The sequence below is a fragment of the Phocoena phocoena genome, chromosome 1 (genome assembly GCF_963924675.1).
Source record: "Phocoena phocoena chromosome 1, mPhoPho1.1, whole genome shotgun sequence".
NCBI lineage: Eukaryota > Metazoa > Chordata > Mammalia > Artiodactyla > Phocoenidae > Phocoena > Phocoena phocoena.
In genome coordinates this window covers 45,819,011-45,825,010 of record NC_089219.1, presented here as the reverse complement: position 1 = coordinate 45,825,010, position 6,000 = coordinate 45,819,011, and positions in this window count along the sequence as shown.

Here is a 6,000-nt window from a genome sequence, read left to right as displayed (position 1 = left end):
TCCATCCTGCAGCTAGGGAGCATCCCTGACACCTCATTTCCCCTTAAGCCCTCCCACTTCCCACAAGGTCACATCCACACTCCTTGGTCTGGAATTGAGGCCCCTTCACAGTCTGCCTTTGCCTACCTACTTGCCTTGTTTCTGCTCCCTTTTCAATTTTTTAAGTGTGTACTGAAGCACCATATACATACAGAAAATTGCACATGCCATGTCAATTTTGATGAATCTTCACTGAGTGGGCACACCCACGTAACCGGCACCCAGATCTAGAAATGGAACCCACCAGGGTCCCAGAAACCCTCCAGTCACTATCCCCGCCCCGCGGAGGCTAAGTGCTATCCTGACTTCTAACAGTACTGTTTAGATTTGCCTGTTTCTGTACTTTATACAAATGGAATTCTCCAGCATAGACTCTTGCTTCTGGCTTCTTTGGTTCAATATTAAATTTGTGAGATTTTACATATTTTTGCATGTGTTGGCTGTTCCTTCTTCTAAATGTTGGCTCCCCTCTAGTCTCTTCCTGATCTTGATCTCTTTCCAGAGCCTTCAGGAAGTTAGTTGTTCTTCAAATTTTGTCCAGAGTTCATAATTGCTATCTCTAGGAGGGTTGGTCTGATAGGAGCTATCTTGCCATTACCAGAAGTAGAATCTCTCCTTTTTAATTTTTATCTTATTTTTCTTCCTTTTTCCTTTCTTTAGGATTACTGAATTTGCCTTTCTTCTCTCACTCCTTTTTTCCCCTTTTCTATCCGTATGGAATTTACATATTTTGTATCTATTCCTTAGGGTTACTCTAGCCATTTTAATTGCATGCTTTACATAGAAAAATCTAAAATTAAGTAATACTGTTATCCTCCTCCAGAAAAATCAAAAAACAAAAGACATAAGGACCTGAGAAGAGTTTAACCCTAATCAGCCAACTTATATACCATTGTTTTCCTTTATTTTAGTCCTGTTCTGATTTTTAAATCCTACCAATTAGACATCATTGTTTTATGCAATCAATGTTTGTTTAGATTTAACCAATATCTCACCAATATTTCGTCTGATCATGTAACCGAGCAGGACTCTATGGGGCCCTCCTAGACAGAACACCCCTCCTTTTCCTCCACCTGTCTCTTGTTTGTAGAAAAACTTTAGCCTCCTAGGCCTTCCCCAAGTTCTAAAGAATAAATTTAATCAGAGGAGTGAGAAAATGCAGAAGCAAAGGAAAAGAGTCAGAGTTAAGCAAGACAAAATAATAAGTGTAACCATTAAACAAAGTCAAGAACATTTAGCTCCTCCTCAAGGGCCGTAGATAATATCCTGAGTCATGTCCTTTGAGCTATTTTTCAGATACCGAAAGCCCCACCAGGTGGAAGATGTTAACAGTATACCACCCACAGCACTTAGACCTCAGACCTCTTGGAACCAGAAGGTTGATGATGTTGACTCCCTATTACCTCACCACCAACCAATCAGAAGAATGTCCACCAGCTGATCACACACCCCACAACCTCCCTCCCTCACACTGTCCTTAAAAACCTTTCCTTAAAGCCATCAGGGAGTTCGGATCTTTTAAGCACTAGCTGTGTAAACTCCTTGCTTGGCACCCAGCAATAAACGCTGCATTTTCCTTTATCACAGCCCGGTGTCGGTAGATTGGCTTTACTTCACACGGGCGAGCAGGTGGACCGATGTTTGGTTCGGTAGCAATCATTTTTTAAATTCAATCTCAGACCTTCCATCTGGGATCCATTTCCTTCTGCCTAAAGAATAGCCTTAAAAAAAAAAAAAAGAATAGCCTTGATAAATTCCTTAATAAGAGTTTACTAGTGATAAGCTCTTTTAGTTTTTGTTTACAAAAAAAATTTTGTCCTCATTCTTGAAAATATTGTCACTGCATGTAGAATTCTAGGGTGTCTGTTATTCTATTTTAGCACATCAAAGTGAATATCCCACTGCTTTCTGGCCCCCATTGACGTTTCTAGTTCATTATTCCACTGGAATCATTCCCCAGTCTCATCTCCTACCATTTCCTCCTACACAATTTCTGCTTTAGCAACACAGTGGTTTCCCAGAACTCACAGTGATGTTTCTTGCCTCTGTGCCTTTTCTCATGCTGTTCCTTCCATGCAGAATGCTGTTTCCCTCCCATTCCTCCCCATTTCATCTGCATAACTCCTACTCATCTGTCAAAACCCAGTGGCATCTTCTCTAGGAAGTCTGTCATCCCACAGCTGTTTTAGGACTTTCTCCTCTGCTCTTGCAGCATTATTACACCTTATGACAGTGTGCTATAAATTTCTTGTAACTTGATTATTTCCCCCATTAATCTGAGAATGCTTTAAGAACAGAGATGTTGTCTTATTCATCTTTGCATGCCTGGTACCCAAGGCCTGATCCACACCTGGTACCAAGTATACTTGGGTCAGAATTTCAATACTTCAGTAAGTATTTCCTGAAGAAATGTCTTATTCTCACTTTGGCCTCCTCCACCTCACTCCCTGCCCTGTTCTTAAACATTTAATCTCTGCCACCTCCTCTCCACTGAGGTTCTGCCTCTGAGGCCACGGCTGACTTGAAAGGTTTGTCCTTCAACTTCATTCTCTGCCTTCTCTGGAACATGTACTTTACGATGATCCAAACTTAAGACTTTCTCCTTCCTTGGCCCCTGGGGCACTTCACTCTGCTGGTTCTCTCCCTGCCCCAGATTCTTTTTCTCCTGTGTCCTTTTCAGAGTCCCCCCCCCCCACTCCCTACATCTGTGTCCCCCAGGATTCTGGCTTTGGGTCTCCTCTCTCTCACTTGGGACCTCTTCCACACTCCTTGCTTTCATTATGGCATCCACGCAGTTGGCTCCTAGATCAGTCAGGGTCCAACCAGGAAAGCAAGAAACCATACTGAGTATTTAAAACAGAGGGAATTTATTCCAGGGACATGGCTCCACAGTGAAAGCTGAGAAGTCAAATGGGCAGTAGGAAGGGATACAGGACCCCAGGTTCCTGGGTCACCTGGCCGAAGTGGGTGCCATAGTGAGACAGAGCAATTCATTGCTGGACACGTTCTCTGAAGCAGAGGGAGAGAGATGACAAAATACACTGCCTCTCCCCTTCCACCCGCCATGCTCCTGCCAGTGCCTCCCATTGGCTGAAGCAGCTGGAAGGCAGTGAGAAGGGAGGCAGGGGTTAACGCAGTGCAGGGCAAGGGAAGAGCCAGGAGTGGATCTGAGATTAACACAGCCCCCTACCTATACTTCCTGCCCCAGCTTGGTCACAATCTGCATGCCCCACCACTTACGGGACACCTGTAACTCAGCATGTCTCAGCTGAATCTCCTTCCCACAAAACATGTTCCTCCACCCAGCGTCCTTCTATCAGTTGTCCCTGATTCTCCTAGAGGCAGGCTGAAAGCTTTCAGCAGGGACTCTGACTCCTCCCTCCGTCTCCCCCCTCCTCCATGTGATGTCAGTTTCCAGGTGCAAAAGGTTCTTTGAAGAAAATGCCCATACCCTCCCCCTTTTCCATCTTACCACCCCCATTTAATTCAGATCTCCTCTTCTCTTGCTTGGCTTCTAACAAGAGCCTCTTCATTGGGTTCCCCGCTTCCATTAACATTTCCCTGAATCATCCTACACCACGACCTGCCCATCACTGGTGAATCAAACATGACTCTTTCCGCCCTGCAGCCTTATGCCCTACCACTGCTCACTCAGACCTCATGACCAGTCAGTCTTTTTTCCGGTTCCCCTAGGGCGTCCTGTGCTCTCTCACTCTGAGCCTTGGGTCGTCCTGCCCATTATCTGGAATGGCACTTTCTCTTTGCATCTCCTCCAGTGGAAACCCCACCCAGCCCTGCAGCTCCACATTGACGTAAATCTTTTGGAATGAAATTTTCTTTTTTTTTTTGGCCGCACCATTCGGTGTGTGGGATCTTAGTTCCCTGACCAGGGATCGAACCTGCGCCCCATGCAGTGGAAGAGTGGAGTCTTGACCACTGGACCACCAGGGAAGTCCCTGGAATGAAATTTTAACAGCAGATTCCAAAAGCCTTCAAAATGTGCTTACTCTCTGACCAAGCAATTCCACTTCTGAGGATCTGGCCTAAGAACATAATCAGGAATGTGGCCAGAGATCCTCACTGGAGCATTTGCCTGTTAGTAAAAGATTGTAAACAATCCAGGTATCCAACATGGAAGGCAATAGCTCCATAAACTATGGAAACAGCCACTGAATGAGATTTTATGCATCTATTAAAAATGAAAGTTACAGGGACTTTCCTGGCAGTCCATCAGTTAAGACTCTGCACTTCCAGTGCATGGGTTGCTGGTTCGACCCCTGGTCGGGGAAATAAGACCCCGCATGCCGCATAGCCCAGCCTAAATAAATAAAATAAAATTTAAAAATAAAATAAAATAAAAATGGAGAAGGCTGACTGACACTCAGGTTCAGCTCCTGAGCCCAAAATACAACACTGGATTGCATATTAGACAACACTAGTAATTAAAAAAAAAAAAAAGTCTGGCCAATAGACCAAAGGGGGGACAAAATGAAAATGAAAATTACAATCATATAGGGAAAGGCTCATATTATATATGAGAAAAAAAGCAGAATACAAACTCATATTTTTTAAATTGTATATACACGTGCAACAGCACATCATCTTTATCAAGCATTTGGTTTGTACTGGGTACTGTCCCGAGTAATTTACGTGGATTTACTCATTTAAGCTTCACAACAGTCCTACAAGCTAATAAATGGAGAAACTGAGGCACAGAAAGCCCTAGATCACACGGCTGGTGGGTGTCAGTGCTGGAAGGGAGTGCAGGCAGCCCAGGGCCTGTGCACTTAGCCATGCTGCCCCCCACAAGGAGTGGAACCCCAAAGACTGAAAGGGCAGTAACAGCCAAACCTTGCCATGGTAGGTAGAATAATGGCCTCCCAAAGACGGTCACATCCTAAGCTCCGGACCTGTGACCGTGTTACTTTATATGCAAAAGGAATTACGATTGCAGATGGAATTAACGTTAATAACTAGCCGACCTTAAAATGGGGAGATTATTCTGGATTATCTGGGTAGGTCCAATGTAATCATAGGGTTCCTTACAAGTGGAAGAGGGAGGCAAAAGAAATTGAGACCGAGAGATGATAATATGCCCAACCTCGCTGGCTATGGAGATGGAGGAATGAGGCCAGGAGCCACGGGATGCAGGCCAACTCTAGAAGCTGGAAAAGGCCGGGAAACAGATTCTCCCCTAGAGCCTCCAGCCTCCAGCCATACCAACATGTTGATTTTGGCCCAGAGAAACGTATCTCAGACTTCTGACCTCCAGAACTGTAAGATTAAAGATATGTTGTTTAAGCCACTAAATTTGCGGTAATTTGTTACAGCAGCAATAGAAAACACGCCCACCAAAAAAGCAAAAGTTCCAGTAATAAATGTGCATTGAAAAAGATTGGACAGGTCTTCAATAGAATAAAAACAATCAGTTATATCGGGTTGGTGAATCTCTTTGTTTACTTTTAAAGAATAATAATTTCTTTTTCCATATTTCCAAATTTTCCAATATCTTTTTTGTACCATTTTTATAAGGGGAAAACTCTCCCTAAGCAATCATACCCATACTTCAAGGTCCAGGTCAAATGCCGCCTCCCCCGGAAGCCTCCCAGACACTTTACCCGTGGTTAGGGGTGGCATCTCTTCTCCCATGGCCTTAACACTACATCTGGATTCTAAATGCCTCAGGTGGGATTCTCCCCCGAGCTCAGGGGCCCTGGATAGTGCTAGGGGGGCCCTGGATTCAGGAACAATCAATCATTTTTCCTGACTGAGGTACTCAAGGCTGTATTTCCCGACACTCTGATGGGATTCTGGGTGGGGAGGGTGGGGTTGTGTGGGGCGACACGGCCCCACAGAAGCTCTTAGGGCGCAGTGGGCAGAACTTCCTGCAGCACCAGCTGTAAAGATTCTAAAGACCGCTGCTCCATATCTGAAATGTGGGTGCTTCCTAATAACATCTAT